Below are 19435 nucleotides of genomic sequence, written 5' to 3'. Positions count from 1 at the left end.
AGTTCCAAAATGGGAGCACACATGCACAGGGGAGCACCAGAAACTGGAAGAGCAGCTCTCTGGCATGTGAATGTGTGCCGGCCATCTGGTCTTCCGGTTTCTGGCACATATGCATGTGCGAAGACCAACTGACTGCATGCTGGAAACCAGAAGTTCAGTTTCCTGGTGCAACATATATGTTCCGGGGAGCTGCTCTTCCAGTTTCTGGTGCTCCCTCATGCACAGAGACCAGCGGAACCTAGAAGAACAACGGGTGACAGCTGGCATGCTCAGAGAGATAGTTCTGTATGCCACTTCCAGCATACGTACCACAGGTCCGCCATCATGGATCAATGTGTTTCTCCTGGTCAGGTTCTAATTCCATTTCTTAACTCATAATAAGATGATTATTTATAAAAAATAATTTTAGTGAAGCCTAAAGTATTTATTGATTAAGGCTGAAGAATACTACTGCTGTTTCTCTTCCTTTTCATACAAATCAACACAGACAAGGCCTTTAACTGCCCTCCCTCTGAGTCTGGAAAGCAGCAGATATCTTAGCAAAATCCTTTGTGCACCTGAGGTACTCTTTTGCTTTGTTTTATTTTGGCTTGACTTTCAGATTAGAATAGCTAAAACAGTCAAGATACACACTTTAGTAAAGATTCTCTAATTACTTATGTTATGAAGTAGAAAGGGCATCTTTCCGCCCCCAACTTCATACAGGAAGGTAAGTATAGAATGGAGGGGAGTTAAGAATTCTGCTGCATGTCAGGCAGAAAATTATTTGGGGTCCGTTTGTTGCAATGTCTATCACCGAACAGTAAAGAGAAAAGGAAATACTGCATTGCCATATAACAATGTTCTTATTAAATAATATATTAACTAGTTAGGATACCATGTAATTATATTCAGTTTTTGGTGATTATATGAACAAATCCCATCTTGTCTTTGGTAATAACTTGTAGGTCTTTCAAGGACACTCTAGTGATCTGTATGTGATACTGTGTATTCACTGTAACTACTGCTTTACCCTTCTTTTCTCAAGCATGTAGTATGGTTAAAATAGGAAACAATCAGGTAACCTTTCTGCTTAGGAAACAATAAGTTAAGAGAAAGCATAGCCCACAGTTAGATAATGGGTGGGGAAGAGGCTCGGAAGGGCTCTATCTGTAGACCATGCTCTGTGTCCACCTCGAAGGGAGATTTTGTAAGCTCCCTGTTGAAGAGAGTCTCTCTCTACCTTGTAGTGTTGGTCAAATGGAGGACATCCACTCTATACTCCACTGTCCCATGTATTATGAGATTAGGGCCAAATTATTGATGATAGCTGACCTCAAAGGCTCCGTTCTTGAAAAATTGAACTATCTTCTTGCACATGTGTTTCTAACTACCAGCAACCAAGATGCTACTTTTGTTCTGCTGTAATTTAAATATTTAAGTTATTATCTGTAGTCTTGGCTTTATTGTATTGAAAATTTTTACATCAAATATTCTTTTTATTAGTTTATTTTGTAATATTTTACTGGTTTTTTATTGTATTTTATGGTACATTATTTATTATGACATATAGTTACAACAATAAATTTGTTTACTTACTTTGTGATAATAATAGCAAATGTTTCTTGGCTTTTATTTGGTCTTTAGAAAGCCCTCCATCATCCTTGTTTAGAGCAACCAGGTCTCTTCTGACTTGGGGAGCCTTTGTAGGGCAGCTACAAGGTATATTATTGGCATCTGCTGGATAAAGTCACTGGACCAGTTGGGCAGAACCTTTGGAAAGCCTGGAGCATGTTTTGAATTCAATTAACTGGGAAGGATATTCCTAGAAAATAGACAGGTTCTATAGAAGATAGAGGGACACGGTGACTCAGTGGCTAAGACGCTGAACTTGTTGATCAGAAATGTCAGAAATTCGGTGATTCGAATCCCTAGTGTCACGTAACAGAGTGAACTCCCATTACTTGTCCAGCTTCTGCCAACCTAGCAGTTAGAAAGCATGTAAAAATGCAAGTAGAAAAATAGGGACCACTTTGGTGGAAAGGTAACAGCATTCCGTGTGCCTTCGGGGTTTAGTCATCCTGGCCACATGACTAAACAGACGTCTTCAGACAGTGCTGGCTCTTCTGCTTTGAAGATGAGCACTGCCCCCTAGAGCCGGAAACGGCTAGCATGTATGTACGAGGGGAACCTTTACCTTTACTTGTAGAAGATAGAGAGGAGGACACTTTTAAAACAAATAATTTAAATATGGATGTGAACATGAATGCTAAGAACTTCCTTTTAACTCCCAAAACTGTTATTGCTATTATTTATCAGATACTGGATGTTATTCACTTAATGAACTTAAGGCTATAATGAAAAAACATGTAACTAAATTTGTTATGAAGCCAGTCACTAATCTAGTTTGCTTCAGATCTTACTCAAAATACTTACTCTGTACAAGACCCTACAAGATAGAAATTTCCAAAAGCAAGCTAGTCTTGCAGTACGACAGGATTTTGCTTCAGATTGCAATTAATCATTTCAATGAAGGGAGATGGAAAAATAAACAAGTATTACCATGCTCCCTCTAATAACTTCTTTATAGCAGAGTATATTCAGCAATCTTACAGAAATTGCTTGGCTTCCCAGGTGGCAAGGTCTTGAAAGAAGAATACTGACCTTTAGGCATTTTAAACTCCCTTCAATGATCTTTAAACTTGTTAAGAGGATACCAAATTACATCTATAGCTATTTTTCACAATAGCAGCATATAGCCACTGCGAATTCTTGGAGGAAAGCCATGAGTAAGGATGGTACAAGCTCCAGAGGTCATAACTAGCCAGCAACTATCTGCACGGTAGAATCTTCCACCAATTCCAAAGTAAGTAAGCACTGGGGGTATAACACACTTGATTTCATTACAGCAGAGATACAGATGTCAGCTGATTCTATGGAAGATGAGGAAAAATTAGTTTTGTTATTTGACATTTTCTCTACAGAAGACCAACAAACAATGACATGCAAACTTGAGGCACTTAAATATACTCAAATTGGTGACTGTTGCAACTTGAGTCCCTCAACATATCCAACAATACTCCTTTTGAAATGCTCATTTTCTGAGTGCTTATACTCCCTAAAAAAACAGCAACAGAAAGCATTCAAGTCTAAAATTCATTTAGACAAACAAAAAGAACACCAAGCTGAACAAGTAACGCAATCTCTTTATAATCCTCCAAATGTTCATCCCTCGGGTTATGTTTTCTCACAACTGGATTTTAAAGACTAGACAAGCATTCTGACAGTTAGGTCTCATATCTTAAAGTTGTTAAGTTTCAAAAACACTGATCTAGATGAATCTGCTAATGTATGGCTTCTGCTAAATTCTGGGAGGAGAGCCAAGCCCACAAAAGCTCATACACAGCCAGCAACTACCTGCACAGCAGAATGCTTTGCCAACTCCAAGAGTAGGTCCAGCCTAAGCCCTGGAAGGATAACACCTTTGATTTCATACAGATATCCGCCAACTCTGTGAAAGATGACAAAAAACTAGCTCAGTTATTTAGTACTACAGAAGATCAACAATTATAAGCAAACTTGAGGCAATTAAATCAATGCCTTAGTATTCTCTCAACACTTTACCACCTTCCAGCTGCCTTCCTGTTTGTTTTCTGAATGCCTAACATTCCCAAAACACACACAGGCAAAAAGGCATTCACCCTAAACTTTATCCAGATAAATGAAGGAAACAAAGATGAACAAATAACTCAATCTCTTCATAACCTTCTGGATGCTCATTCCTCAGTGATACTTCCTCGTAGCTGGACTTTAAAGAATAGCCAGTCTAACAACAGCCCCAGTTCCACTGGCTTCCCCTTGCATTGATTCTGAATTTATTCATTTAATGGCTGCCCCATCTACAACCTGCCTTATCCTTGCTAGTGAACTCTTCAAAGGAGCCCTGAACATGGCTAACATATACTTCTGATCCCCAATCTAGGCTACTTGTTCCTTCCATGAAACGTCTCCTATGGAATTGCCACAGGATGCTAGCCACCCTAATTGGTAGCAGGAGGTCTGCTCTCCATCTGCTTCCTCACACTAAGTAATTCATACCAAGTATTGATTTTTCTGATCATTTTTCCAAAGCCAGAACCCTATGGGAAAATCAGCCAACTGACAACTACATCCTGCAGTGTTCCCCCTGTAATCTCTTGGAAGATAGCCAGGTGGGCCACAAAACAAGGAGACCCAGACTTTCTAGGATTACTGTCTAAATTTGTTATAGGAGGCATGGAACTTAGGGAATTCTCAGTCTCAACTATTTTTTCTCTGCTACACCTTGTACAACCTAGTTATAGAAGTGGCAGACCTAACGGGGAGTCTGCTTATACTTCCGAAGTACTTGCCCAAACTAAAACAATCACCTCAGTTTGAAAATGCTGAATCAGCTTTGTTAGTCTTTGATTAATTTTCTTTATTATGCATTAATTTCTAACTTCTTCCTCAACAGTTCCAATTATAGGTAATACAAATAAATCTGTGCATGCATGCACCTCCCTCTCACACAAAATCACCTGCCCCCCCTGCATTGGGCCGCCAACCCGGGAAGGTTGGAGGATGCTGCTCTTCGGACCCTTCCATACCTTCCTCCTGAAGAAGCAAATGTGCCACCATTTACTATGTTTTCTCAAAAATAAGATCTGGTGTTATATTTTGGGGGCCCTGAAATAAGCTCTTGGGGTTATTTTGGGGGAGGTCTTATTTTTTTTGATGTGCAGCTACCACTAGCCCTGCCCTCTCCATCCCACTGTCTGCTTGCCTGCGGTTGCAACGAACCAAATTCTCGGCACACCTCGGCCTCCACCTCCCCTTGCCTGTACCTGCAGCATCGGATAGGCATACAGGCTAGTGCTCAGCAGCCCAAACACTTGACAATGTAGACTGGTGCCTATCAGGTGCCCAAACACTTTCCCCCCGGTTTGTCTCTCTGGACGAAAAGTGTGCAGCAGTTCAGGCAATCCAATGTCTTTCTATGTGCATGATAGACACAGAGAAAGAGAAACGGTGGAGGGAAACTGGATAAGGAGTACAAAGGAGGAAAGCTTTCTTTGGGTCTCTTGGTTATATTATTTCTTCTTGAAAATCCAGGCTGGCTGAGGAACACTTGCCAGCTGCAGCAGAGGCTTCCCTTCGGGCCTTTGCTGTGCTTTGGCCAAGCTCAGCCACTCACTTGAGGAAGGTTTCCCCACCACAGCTGGCCAGGGGGTCGTGAGAGGAGAAGAAAGGGGAGGAGGAGGAGGAGGATCGCCGGAGCGGCCCTGTAACTGTCTTTGCACCACATTTGCCACTTCAGGCTGGAGCTCAGGCCTTCTTGCTCGGCTGAAGAGCTGTCGGGGGGGGCAGATGGCAGCACAGCAAGGTGATGGCTGGAGCCTTAGTGTAGGAGAGAAGCCATGTCCTGTTAAGACCCTCCTCAAGTGAGTGACTGCCTGCCCCCCATGCACCTTTTCTGCACTTTGGTGCTCACTTGAGAAGGATCTCCCCTTGCATGTGCACCCTCCTAGCTTCACCACAGCCTGCCAGGGGGTCACGAGAGGAGGGGGAGGGGGGCTGAGGAACAATTAGCTGCGGCTGTCTAATTGTTCTTCAACCAGACCAGATTTAAAAAAAGAAGAAATAAAAGGAATAGCAAGAGTCCCTAAGAGAGCTTGCTGGCTTGATCCAGCCATGACTTTCAGAGTGGAGGAGAGGAGGAGAGAGAGACATAGACATATGCAGTGATACACTGTGTGAGAGGGGAAGATTAGGGGAGGGGGAGAGAGGGGGGGGAAGAGGGAGAGGGACAGAGATATAGAGAGATACAGAAGTGGGAGAGAGATACAGGGTGGGAGAGATAGATACAGAGAGGCGGAGATGGGGGAAGGGAGGGAGAGGGAGAGTAGAGAGAGTGAGAGATACAGAGAGGGGGAGAGAGATATATATGGGGAGAGACAGATACAGAGAGAGATACAGAGAGGGAGGGGAAGAGAGATATAGAGAAAGATAGAGGTAGAAAGAGACCTAGAGCAAGAGAGAAGGGTTTTGAGGCTGGGTAGGCATGGCTAGGGGGTCATGTGGCTGGGTGGGAGTGAGTGACATTGAGTTGGCCACGCCCACCCAGCTTTGTGGTTCCTGGTGGTTTTTTTTCCTATGGGAAACGAGTCCAAATGGCTCTATGAGTGTTTAAGGTTGCAGTCCTAAACTATATGCTAAAACCAGAGTAAGATGTAACCAGGGAGAGAACATTCTGTCTTTATTCAGACAGTCAAGGAGTGAAACAAGGATACATTCTGATACTTGCTTTTTAACATATATCAGTTCTCTGATTAAAACTCCAGAGAGTGATATCTATGCTCCTAAATTAGTCCATTGACACCTCATCTATGTAAGTTCTTTTTTCCTTGTCTTAAAGTGAGCATTAAGAATCCTGGCATCCCCTCTTCCGGTTTGCAAGACTTCAGTGGCGGCAGGAATCCGCGATCATGCACGGTTCTTGCTGCGTTCACTGCTGAAGTGCCTCCGATCCAGCCGGATTTGGAGGATATGGTTGCCCCATAGAGGCAACCGAAGACGGGAGATCTGGGTAGGCGCTTGTAGGTATCGCAAATCCCCTCCCCAGCCGGCTAAACTCCCTTTTCCCAAGGCGGTGGAGCGGCGGACAGCAATGGTCACCACAAAGAAACCTCAGCTGGACAAGATTGTGCAGGAGGAAGTTGGAGAAAGTGAAAGTTTTTGGCTGAACTGAGACAACAAGGAATCTCTAAATACCTGGAAATTCAATCTCTTGAATGATACATTGTTTCCCAAGAAGACTGTAAAAGCAGCGGAAGAAAGTTTGAAAGGGAAAGTTATTTTCTCTCACTCTCCTTCCCTACGGAAATAACAGATGGAAATCTGAAAAACCTGCTTGGGCACAGAAGGTAATAAAACTTGAAAATTAAAGCCAAGGGGATAAAAGATTTCTGAACATTGGAATTAAAAATTAAAATCTTTTTGCTATAAGTGGGAAGGAAGAGGTAAAGAACTTATTTTAAGATTGTACTGGAGGAGACTGCTTGGAGTTTATAAGACCAGAAATAAATGGTAATAAGACTTCTAAAAATTATTTTGGAACTGTGTAATTGAATTCTACCCCAGGAAGAGAAAATATAAAAAGAAGAAAGTGCTAATGAAATAGTTTGTTTTGATTTGGACTGCTTTGTGACTTTGACTTTTGGGAACTATTTCTTGAAAGAATAAAAACATTTGGGTTGTTTTTTAAAAAATGGCATTACCTATTGAAGAATTGCAAATGGAATTTCAAAAGCTAAAAGAAGAGGAACAAGAAGAATCCTGGCATCCCACTGTAATGAGGAACAATTAAAACAAAGCTAAAGTTTTTGTCTTTTCTATGAAAAAACAAAAGCACAAGTGGACAATTAATTTCCATGAATTTGAACAGGTTAATTGTTTTAAATACTTGGGCCTAGTATTTTAGGCTTTGAGGAAATTAACAGCCACTAAATTATGCCACTACTACCTAAAGGAGCACACAAATAATAATTACATTTTACAGGCAACAGTAGGGAAATTACATCCCAGCAGTTAAATTGTATACAACTAGAATAATTGCCCAGCTATTATATGGGATACAACTTGGCCCATACATAACCTGAGGGCTTATGAAGTTGTTCAATCAAATTTTCTAAGGACCTTGTTTTGCTCTCCAAAATGTATCTCCAATGCAAAATTGAGACTTGCAGCTAACATGCCAAGTATAAAGGCTCAGGATGCTGATCTCAAGTTTAGAATCATGTTTGATTCTACAGGCCTGATACCTGTGCTGCTGTGAGACAGTTACCAATCCCTATGACACCATATATGCATAGCAGTACTTTGTAGTCTTGGGTCTTTCCTGAATATCTCAGCCAGCCAACACTGGAGAAACCAAATCAATAGTAAAAGAGAAAATCAGGAACATTGATTACCAAAAGGATATTACTAATATCCCTGAATTCTCTTGCCAAATGTTAAGACAATCATAAGCCCTCTATTGCATGGTATCTACACAATTTAACCCTAAGCAAATACAGATGAGCCTCTTCTGGAGCACACTTTGATAACTTCCTATTAGCTCTACTGGTGGAAAGATTTCGTGTTATTTACAGAAATTTTGCCCTTGTGTTGCGAGATAGAAACTTTCACCCATATCCCTATAGGGTGCCCTTTCTATACTGCCCAAAGATGTGCATTGATTGTCCCAATCATTTCGAAATTCAGGGGTCATACAGGTAAATTTTGTTTATTATTGTTAAGGTATGCTAACTCAGCACTCATACATTCGGTGACAAAATATCTTCACCAAGTTATATAACTGCACAAACTTTTTAATTAAATATATTGCTTTATTGTCTTATTTTCCTTACTCCAATAACAAATTGCTATATTAAACTATTTCCTTTTTTATTATATATATTATTTTCAAAGCCCATAATAAAGATATTTGATTTGATGACAGGTTTTATAGACCTATGTGTTCTACTACCTGTTTATTGGACCCATGCATCTCTAAGATGGTTAAGGCCTCCTGAGAAGTGGCACATGGTTGGGTCTAAATGGTGATTAACACTTCATTGTAGAAAGGGGTTTGCTGTGCACTTTGAATTAAGTGGTGGCCCCTTCTCAAGAGGCCATCCTTGGATTTGACCATATTAGACTACTTATGTCCAATCTCCACTCGTCCCTTTTTAGAGAAAGTTGTTAAGAAGATAGTTGGTATTCCGTTTCAGAAAGCCCTGGAAGAAGCAGATTATCTGGACTCTTAGTCTGGATTCAGGTCAGGCTATATCTCTGAAACAATATTGCTTGTGCTGATGGATGGCATGTGAATTACTCAGGTTGCCCATTTTTGATAGAATGAACCAAGAAATACTGCCTACGGAATTATCAAATAAGGGACAGTGGGGGACGGGGCTGAAACCACAGTGAGCTCCTTGAGACTGTTGAAATCCAGGCTGCCGGGAGGTCTGTAACAGACCTAAAGCGCTTTGGAAGAGTGACAAAAGCGGGAAGCAGGTTCTGGTGAGCACAGGGAGTTTGCAATCTCCCTAATTGGCCCAGAACAGCCCCTGCACTTGACAACTGAGACGGTGGTCATTGCATTCCTCTATAAAGCCTGAGACAGCTACTGGAAGAGAAGAGAAGGCAGAAGACAGTGTGATGGAGCTGGTGAGAGATTTTTCCAAATTATTTCTGACTAACAATAAGGGAGAGCCCTGGATTGCATTTAAGGGAGTGATGCATAAAAGGGGAGGTGAAATCCTTTTTTTTCTTTCCACCTCTGGAAGAAAGTTGTGAGAAAATCTAAAATATCACTATGAATTATTATCAATCAGGAAGCTGATTGAAAAACTTCTGATAAGAGTTTATATTAAGAAAACTGGACTGGTTTTTCAAAGGTAATATTAAGTAAGAACTTTGGGAAAGTTTTTGGGGTTTTTCTTTTTGCCAATATATATAAACTTCATGATTTACATCGCAACTTTTTAAGCACAATATATTGGAAAAAGGGGAGAAGCAGAGCAATAGTGCCATCTAAATGCAGAAGTGAAAAATACAGGGGAAAATTACAGAATAATATGGACAGTCACTATAATCTTGGAGTTTGAGAATAAAGAGATAAGCAGCTGCTGTTTAGACTAAAAACTTCAAATAGAGAGCGAAGCACTGAGATACTGTGTTTTCTTTGTTTACTTGCTGTTTTTTGCTTGGAAAGTGTAGCTCTTGGAACTTAAACAAGACAGCAGATAAAAATAACAGAAAATGAATATGTCCTTTCTTTTTTTATTTGTGTTTTGGCTTTTGCCATGGTGCTCTGTATACTCTCTCCTTGGATACATAACAGCCGGTGGGTGAGTTTTTCGGGCATGGTGGGCCTATTTGAATGTTATATATAGCTTTTGGGATGTATTTTCAACATAAAATAGATTAGGATTTGAAGAACCTGAAGAAAAGAAGAAACTAAATGACTAAAACAGTGACAAAAACCTGGCTCTAGATTTGGATTACAAATTTTTATAAATTCCTGGGACCTACTGGAGGAAGACAGAAAATAGGAACCAGCTTGGCCCTTTAGTGGATTACAATTATTGAGGTACTCTGAAATATCTTAAAATAAAGAAAATACCAGCAGCACCATCTTCAGCTATGTCATCGGCAACCTCAAGTCCAGCAGGACAGAGAACCCTGGACGCCCTATTGCAGCAAGAAAAGGCAAATATGGTGCAAGCAGAACTAAAAGCCATGATAAAAGCCATGCATGATAATATGAAAGAAAGAATAGAGAAAATGGAAGGGAAAATAGAGAAAGTGGAAGAAAAGATAGAGAACTTCCAACAAATGATGGAGAAAAATGACCAATGTATAGAAAAAGTAGAAAAGAAGGCTGAGTTTATAGAAAAGAGAGTGGGAGAGCTTGATTATAGATTGACATTAGCAGATAGAAATAAAGAGAAAACAATAGTGATGTTCGAGATAGGAAAAATATTTTTGAGGACCTTAATAAAATAATATTGAAATTTATCTGGCAAGGGAAAAAAGCAAGAATAAGCTTTAAAATGCTACAGAAGGACTACCTAACTGGGAACTATATCACCAAGCTGCGACATTATCATGGTTGAAAGAATGGATAGTATTAAGGAATACAAGATTGTTGGCATGATTTACAACTGGGTTGGCATGCATTTTTATGGTTTGGGAAAAATAAGATACATGGTTACTTTCAGAGATACTACATAAGAAATGCCTTACATTTAATATGGGAGAAAACTAGAGAACAGCACTATTGCAAAGTACCAGTCTGGCTTTCCACAATGGAAGCATTTAACCACCTTAACACTTTTAATATGGGATATATTGTAAGATACAAGGATATCTTAAAGAGATGAGCTTAAAACCAGGCAAGAATTAGGCGAACAAGGGAAAAATATGATTTGGTACTCATACTTGCAAATACAGGTGAGGTAAGAAAAAGATATTAAAGCATATGGCTTGTACAAAGAATTGACAGAATTAGGTAAGATACTAACAGGAACAGAAGAAAAGTTGATAAAAAAACTATAGAGCTACCTATTAGGCATTAAACTAGAAGAAGAACAAGTGAAGGACACAATGATAGCATGGGCAAAGAATTTTGGTTATATAATAGCACTTGATGACTGGCAGAAACTATGGGATAGAAATTATAAGGTAACAATGTCAACCACATACAAAGAGAATTTATAAAAAATGTTTTATAAATGGCATTATGCGCCAGCAAGGTTGGCAAAGATGTTTAAAGATAAATCAGCGAAATGTTGGAAATGCCGCCAAACACCTGGCACATATTACCACATGTGGTGGACATGTGCTGAAGCTAAAAAATATTGGACAAAAATATGCTCATGGTTGGAAGATATGATACAACAGCATATTGATTTAAAACCAGAAATATTCCTGTTGGGGATCTTATCTGAAACTTATAGCAAAGAAAATGTATATTTGATTATGCATGTGATAACTGCAGTGAGAATTGTATTTGTTCAAAATTGGAAAAAGGAACAGAATCATACTGAAGGAAATATGATAGGAAAATATTAGAATGTGCAGAAATGAATAGATTAACACTTGTAATTAAAGAGAGTAAGCTGAATATTATAAGGTATGGGAATTATTCTATTAATGGTTAGAGAAAAAATATGAAAGCTAGATATAATTCATGAATTAAGAAAGACAATAGATATTTTTAACAGAAATAAGCTAAGAAAAAAGATCAAGAGATCGTGATATTAAGTACAATAAGTATAATAAGATAAGACTAGAGAATAATACTATGTAATGAATATGACTGTAAACATTAACTGTATTGTACAAAATACTTGTAACCAGATAACACATCGTCAAATGGAAGAAGATATAAAAATAAAATTAAAACATTTATATATATATATATAAAAAAGGGAAAACAATGGATAGGCAAAAAGGTTTAGAAAAGACCTTCCTAGTTTCTTGGACTGTAAAGGGAACAGTAGAAGAATTGTACTTTCAGACTTGCAAAATTCTGTTAATGTAACTTTACAATAAAGTAGAATTAGCTTATCTGGTCATGTTTCTGATCTGCTTAAATAAGGCTGACTTTTTTATTTACTTTTATTAATATTACTGTTTTGTGAACTTTCGTTGTGGTTCATAATATGAGTGGATATATAAATAAAACTTCTGCTTTCATGCAAATAATTATTTTGAATATTGATTCTTTTTTGTGATGCTTTTATAATAAGTTTTCTTTTGTCTTCTTTAGCTTCAGCAATGAAATATAATTTACAGGTCTCAAGTTGAGTAATTTTATCTCCATTTTTTATTGTAGTTCCACCACTTTTGTGATATAGTGCTGCATATGTTCAGCTGATACAGAAAAAGAAATCCATGTCTCACTTTCACTCAATTCTGAAACACTCCAAATTCAGTTCTTACAGTAGTTTTTTGTCAACTTTATCTTTAACTCAGATGTGAAAGGGAAATGTTATGATTAATATATCTTGATAAAATGGATATATTTGGTACAGTTAACAATCTAACCCTAATACACCAGGAGGAAACAAACTGTAACAGCTGTTTGTTTCATTTAATGGATTATGGAGACGAAAAGATGAAGAATTCATTCTTCATATGTTAATAAGCCTCCTCCGCTGTTGTTTTCCAGCATCTAACCAATGAATTGCCTATTGCAATATATTTTACATGAGTTTGCCTTTCAAAAGTATTTAGCTGAAGCTAGTCTTAAAATGCAGCAGCATAGATAGCTTTGAGAAAACCATGGTACAGCCATATAAAGCCTCTGTTCTCTTAGTTAGCTCTTAACAGGTTTCTCCATGCAATTCAAGATGCTGGCTGTCACCTTTAAAGGCCTGACATAAACCCAGCTTATTTCTAGAACCAGCTGTTCCTAATGATTTCTGTCCTTTCTTCTAGAACTGGCAGAGCAGCCATTTGCCGATCCCTTTAAATCAAGGGTGTTAAAAGTGTGGCCCGCGGGCCAGTTTGCATACAGAATTGGCATTGGTAGACTTACCAGAGAACACCCTTTCTATTCATGCTGCTAGAGAGTCCAGCAAAACTCCGCCTTATGTTGTCATCGAGCTGAGTCTGCCACACTATAAAAAGTCAGCCTCTGATGCTATCCTCAGCTTTTCTGTCGAAGTGACTTGACAGACTTGGAAAACAAACAATGAGAAGAACCCTCTCCAACTAAGACTAGACGAACCCAGGGTGGGGCTGGACTCTAGCAGCATGAATAGAAAAGGTGTTCTTTGGTAAGTCTACCAACGTCAATTCTCCTTCACGTTGCATCTAGAGTCCAGCAATGGGCCATACCAAAGTCTGCATGTCCAAGGGAGGGCCATCGTCAGGTCCAATCAATCAAACACTGGAAGAACCTTCTGGAGTACCCTTCTCCTCAAATGCTGCCTCTGCAGAGGTGAAGGAATCCAGCTGATAGTGCCAGATAAATGGAGATGGCGAATACCAGAATTTGCAATTCTCCCATGAGCTGTTCAGAGCATCCAGTGATGGGAAGGTGCTTCAGTCTCTTCTAGGAAGACTGGGCTTAAACTTGAGGACAGTCCTCCACGAGACTCCTCCTTAGCGTCCCCAGTTTTAACTCACCCTTTCTTCAAACAGATTGTGTCTGTGTCATTGCGCTCGGGTTTTTTGTTTTGTTTTGTTTTGTTTTGATGTTCCAGCCTCCTGAGGCTAAAGCCTCATAAACAGGAAGACTTATCTTTCCAATCTGCCCTGAGGCTAAAAGCCTCTCCTTTCAGAGACATGCTGCCTTAAACTTCTAAACAAAGAGGCTTATCTCTCTGATCTCCGAGCCGGCTGAGTAAATGTTCTGTCCCTTCGAGGTTTGAAGCTTCCATTTAAAAGTGCAGCCTTTTTTCCTTTTTATTATGAGGCTTTCCCCGCAGAACACCTCGGAGCAGGGAATTAGCCCCTGCGCCTTCCCGCTGAGCGGTTTTGCTTTCAGCAGGCCGGGCGGTGATAGTTGCTTTCGTTTTCATTCTGCCACGAGGCAGCCAATATTTTAAAGACTGCAAGGTTAAATTTGCTGAGTATTTGTTACTGTCTGTCAGGAAATTTTCCCAACAAGGTTTCCTTTCTTGGTAACCTGGGAAGGGAGAGTCCCTGCCACCAGTCCACTGGATGATAGAGGACTTGAACTGCTGGATTCCACAGGCAATGAGTGCAGCTAAACTGATCTAATTATCAGATACAGACCTCTGTGCCCTCATATAGGTGCCAGGTCTGGAGGGGGGTGTTCTGGTCTCCACATTTAATATTTAATATTAAGTACTTTATTCAAAAATTGACTTGATTGATTTAAATTCTATAAATCTTTAAGGCATTGGGGAACTATTTATTCCAGGATCCCCTGCCCCTTAAGGGAGCAGGCCCCTAGGTGTTCCAGCCACCTAATTTCATAGCCTCTTTCCATTGCTATCAAAGGCATTACCACGGCCAGCAGCTACAACTCCAGATCTAGACTAACTGCTAAAAACAGAGATAAGACCACGGAGCCCCAAAAGACCTCTAAGGCAGTAGAGAAAGATGCATGCAGACACCATCAGGCATTAGAAAGGCAGGTAGAAAAATGTACATGAGCAGCTGCACAGCCCATCTCTTCACTCATCATACCTTCTACCTCACAGGCCCAGAACCCTCCAGCCGCCCCCTGGATTTATCCAGAAGGAGCCGCATATCTATACAACCTCTCCAGGAGGCTCTAACATTCTCCTCAAGGAGGGCCCCAGAGGCAACATTCACACCAACTGCAGCTGGCCTCAGACAGGAGGAACTTCCGGAGGAAATCCCTGCCAACATGAGGGCATGGATGGAGTTAGCTATCCAGAAGGGCATAGCAGCAGGCGTCCAACAGGCTATTCAGGCAGAACGAACACCCTCAGCTTCGGGTTGCAGATCTCTCTGAACGATCTCTGGGCATCATGGATCCACATCTTCATCAGGTAACCCCCCCCCCCACAGAACTGTCATTGCCCATTGTCAGAGACCCTCAGTACACACAGGATATGGGAGATCAAGGGGATCCAATGGATCCAATGGAGGAGGGGTCAGTACACACCGTTGACCAGGTATTGTCAGAGGTGCACCCGCTAGAAAGGGGGATGTCTGACAATGAAGGCCTCTCACCTGACCCCTCCATATTTACAGGATTATTCCACCCACAATTATTTAAATCCCTGCTGTTTAAGGCCAAGAACACTGCACGACTGGATAATACGGGTACCCCTCCCCCACCAAATACTCCAGGGGAAGCAGAGGATCTCACATTCTCTCAACCAGTCACTGAGGCAGAGGTTATCCCTGTGCCACACATGTTTTCCAATTTAGTACAAAAACAATGGGCTGCAGCAGCCTCATATCCCGCTCCCACAGGACATGATAAAAAATACTATAATTTGGCACCCGAGTTCTCTAAATTTCTAAACACTCCAGAAGTGGGTGAGCCTATCATTGCACTTGCATCTTCCTCAACCATCCCAAGTGAAGCTGAAGAGGCTCTCAAGCCTGAGGAAAAGAGGGCGGAACTAGCCCTCTGCAAGGCACACGTCTCGGATGCATGGGCCATCAGAGTGGCCACAGCTGCCTCCTTTTTCACCAGATCATCTCTCAGATGGCTCTGCCACCTGAGGGATACCATTCCAGCCTCAAACATTAGGGCACATCAAGATGTGGCTAAATTAATTGCTGCTGCAGAGTTTTCAGCTGATGCTACCTTCAGTGTAGGGCCATTGCTTCCCAAATTGCGGCTAGAAGGTTACTGTGGCTCAGGCATTGGCAGGCAGATGTCAAGCACAAGTGGCAGCTTGCCTCAGCTCCCATCTCAGAGAACAAACTATTTGGCAGTGCGCTTGAACCCCTTCTAATTGAAACCAGAACCAAAAGAAAATTCTTCCTCTCTTTTTCATCGATTAGAGTCCAGATCACCACAGCCCTTTCTTAGAGGTTCCTTTCGTCCCTTCTACCAACCCTACTATCCAAGATTTCAAAGACAGCCTGGATTCAGACAACAGACAGATAGAATTGAACCTGGGGACAGATATAGAAGGGGACTCCATCCTAGGAGACAATTTCGAGGAACAGGATCTAGGCCCTACCAAACTTGCCTGTGTTTGGTAAGTTGCTATTTTTCCTCCCCCCCACCATATCTTCAGCTGTTCTGCTGCGGAGATTTAGATTAGCTAGAAAGCAGGAAAACATTGGATTTCTTGCTTTCTAGCTAATCTAAAAGCAGAGCTGAATCCTCCTTAGGACTGAAGCCTCTATTTTTCAGTGCAGACTCAGGTAGAAGATTGCAGAAAGATGCATCTCTGAATGAATCTGTGATTCTGTGAGCAACTCAATCTGCCTGCCTGCTTTGCCTGATTTTGGGTAAAAATTGCTTTTTTAAAAATATAAAAAAATCAATATTTACATACATGGTGTGTTGTGAGTTAATTTTGTGAGTTTGTTTGCTAGCAAATTTTACGAGCCTGGCCAGGTCCTGGAACAGGGAGGGGTGGAGACTCCACTCCAATTGGTCGACCTTGATTCGACTCAACCAGTCAGCCTGGAAATTGTTGGCCCTTGAGATGTCTGAGGGATAAAAGGTTCCTCTCTGCCCACCTCCCCAGGCGCTCCACTTCCTGCATCAGGGACCTGGATCAGGTGTACCCCTGTCTGTTGACATGGGCCTTAGTTGCCATGTTCACTGTCATGACCAGCACGGGAGACCCTGTCACCCTTTCCTGGGAGCGCCTCAAGGCCAAGAAGATAGCCTTGAATTCTAGGAAATTTATAGGACAAGACCTGTCTGCCTGGGGCCAGTAACCCTTGCAGATGAGCCTTGCAGATGAGCCCCCTCCCTGGCTGTAAAGGCTGGCATCTGTTGTGACCCTTATTCTGTCTGGCTCTATGAATCGATGGCCCTTCGTGAAGGCCTGTTGCCATCACCAAAAGGACTGAAGGACCTGCGAAGGGATCTGAACCCTGATGGCCGAGTGGCTGGTTCTCATCCGTTAAAATAGCAGGAGGAACCCTTGCAGGGTGTGGGCATGTAGGTGAGCCCATGGTCCTATGTCAGTGCCGGAAATAATATTCCCAAACAGTGGTGATAGGAGAGACAGAGGAATGGTGTGAAGCTGTCAAATCCTGTTTATCCACTCATTGAGACTCTTCTGTCATTCCGGGGAAAGAAAGACCTTGCAACAAGTCAAGTCGATCACCCCGAGGTGTGGAAGATGGGTCGTCATAGAGGATGACTTTTGGCAATTCTAGGGAGAACCGCTGTGCCTGCAAGAGCTGCATTGTGAGCTGCAGGTTGCAGTCGGCTGTCTGGACAGACTTTGAATGGATCAGAATGTCACCCAGATAATGTTGGATCTTCACTGGTAGAGCTTGAAGGGATGCTGCCCATGCTGCCAAGATCTTGATAAAGACCCTGGGGCCGACAAGAGGCCAAATCGGAGGTACTGATAATGCCTGCCATTGTAATGGATGAGTAGGAACTGGTGGAGAGGGGGCCAGATTGGGATATGGAGGAAGACCTCCATGAGGTCTATGGATGAGAGGAGATTGCCCTCCTGGATGCTCTGCAGGACAGAACATTGGGACTGCATCTTGAAATGCCTGTAGGGGATGAACCTGTTTGAGACTCGAGGTCAAGAATTGCTCTCCACCTCCACCCCCACCCCCGACGCCCTTGGGATCACAAAGAGGCAGGAGTAAGACCCCCAGCCCTGCTGATCCTCCGGAACCTGTTGTATGGCTCTGATGCCCACCGGTGTTCGGTGGCTGTTGCCATAAGGGCCCTTCTGGATCTGTCCCGAGAAACTGGACAGGAAACAAAAAACAAAAAAAACCTCAGAGGAGGGGAGAGAAATTCAAGTTGGAAACCCACTCTCCCAGACCTGAGCACCCAGGCGTCTGATGTTGATTCCTCCCATCTGATTGTGAAGGAGGCCAGGCAACCTCCGAAAGGAGGGAAGGGGAAGCAGACCTTTAGTGTAGGACCGAACAGCCTCCTCCCCCTTGAAAAGGCTACTTACCAGAGAACTGCTGTTTTCTTCCTGTTCAATGAGGTTGCTGTCACTGAGACCATATAGAGGTCTACAGGCCTATTGTCTGGGGAGGGGTCTGTTGGGCGAAGACCAGCATCAGTGTATAAAGTGATCTCCACCCTAGGCCTGTGTCTACTTTGAGTCAATAAAACCCTTGTGGATGCAAAGAATCTGGGCCCCAGTCAACCTGTCTAAAACCAAGGCCCAAACCCTTTCTGATCTAGTTGGGGAGAAGGCCTCAACCGGTCTCACAGGAGACCAGGCCAGCAGGTGACAGGTGGGACTGCTATCTGCCCCTCCAGCTCTAGGATGGGCTCAGGGCAGGCCTGCAACTCCCTGACTGAGCGAGGGCCTGGAAATTATTTTTCTAAAGCAGCATGCCTTTTCTTTTTTCTCTTAATTCTGACTTCGAGGTCTTCTTAGGAGCCAAGGCCTTGGCTCTGATTCTTGCTGCTGCCTCTCTGTTAATAGAGTGGACTCTCTTTAGTATCCTTCTAGAGAATTCCGAGCCCTGGGCTATTTCCAGACTCAATGTTCCAGCTTGGGCCCCATTTACCTTCCAAGGTGCTAGGAAATGACACTAGAGGTGCTGACAGCTCCTAACGAGTTGTGTTGTCCTAGGTGACGGCCTGAGGGATCTGGCACGATGTTGAGAGGGTCAAGAAATTGGCGCTGGATAATGGCCCGGTCCCAAAATGGCTAACTGCCATGTGCATGGGGGCTGATAGAAAATCCCTGTAACGGACAGTCTACGGAGCCTGGCTATGCTCTCAGGGCCTGGCCTGTGTCTTCTGTGGACCCGCTGCCAGATGCTGTATTTAAAGTCCGAGTCACTGGCCAAGAGAATCAGACGAAAAATACAGCCTGCGCCTGGCCTATGTCTTCTAAGAGCCTCTCTGCCAGGTGCTGTGCCAGAGGCCCAACAAACAGCTGCGAGGCACAGATAAGAATCGGGGCCTGTGCACTGTTAAAGGCAACGTGTGGGAGGCTCAGCCAAGCTCTCCCAGTCTTTGGTCTCCACCTCAGTATTTAGAGCTTCATAAAAACTGTGGGAGACTCACCGAGCTCTCCCAGCCTGGACTCACGATTTTGATTCTGAAGCTTCATCACAATGAAAACCGGAGAGCGGATCCCCACTCTCCATGGAGACATAGCTTTACTTGGTCCCTGGGAGCTGCGCTGTTGATTCTACTGATTTTTCTTCCTTTCACAAGAATCTCTGATGCTAAGACTAGCTTTGAGACCCCAGAGACACTAGCTCTGACTTCAAGGAAGCTGAGTCAAAAGCTGGGAATAGCACC

The 19435-nt window shown here is 42.3% G+C and overlaps 2 protein-coding genes across 6 annotated transcripts in view; both read left to right on the top strand.

Annotated features, from left to right (window-relative positions):
- Positions 1 to 19435, top strand: part of COA1 (cytochrome c oxidase assembly factor 1) — a 107535-nt gene that overhangs the window by 20895 nt on the left and 67205 nt on the right. Inside the window, exon 2 of one of the 4 annotated variants that reach the window (XM_087915445.1) lies at positions 14727 to 15041. The exons of the other annotated variants lie outside the window; for them this stretch is intronic. The gene's annotated coding sequence lies outside the window, so the exon portion shown is untranslated. The remainder of the gene's footprint in view (positions 1 to 14726; positions 15042 to 19435) is intronic. 4 annotated transcript variants of the gene reach the window in all.
- The window catches only part of FIGNL1 (fidgetin like 1), a 44966-nt gene that overhangs the window by 20904 nt on the left and 4627 nt on the right, over positions 1 to 19435 (top strand). The gene's annotated exons all lie outside the window — the stretch shown is intronic.

Source organism: Pseudonaja textilis, chromosome Z (genome assembly GCF_049901715.1).
Source record: "Pseudonaja textilis isolate UNSWEBS1 chromosome Z, rPseTex1.2, whole genome shotgun sequence".
In the NCBI taxonomy this organism is placed as follows: Eukaryota; Metazoa; Chordata; class Lepidosauria; order Squamata; family Elapidae; genus Pseudonaja; species Pseudonaja textilis.
This window is presented reverse-complemented; position numbering and strand designations above follow the sequence as displayed.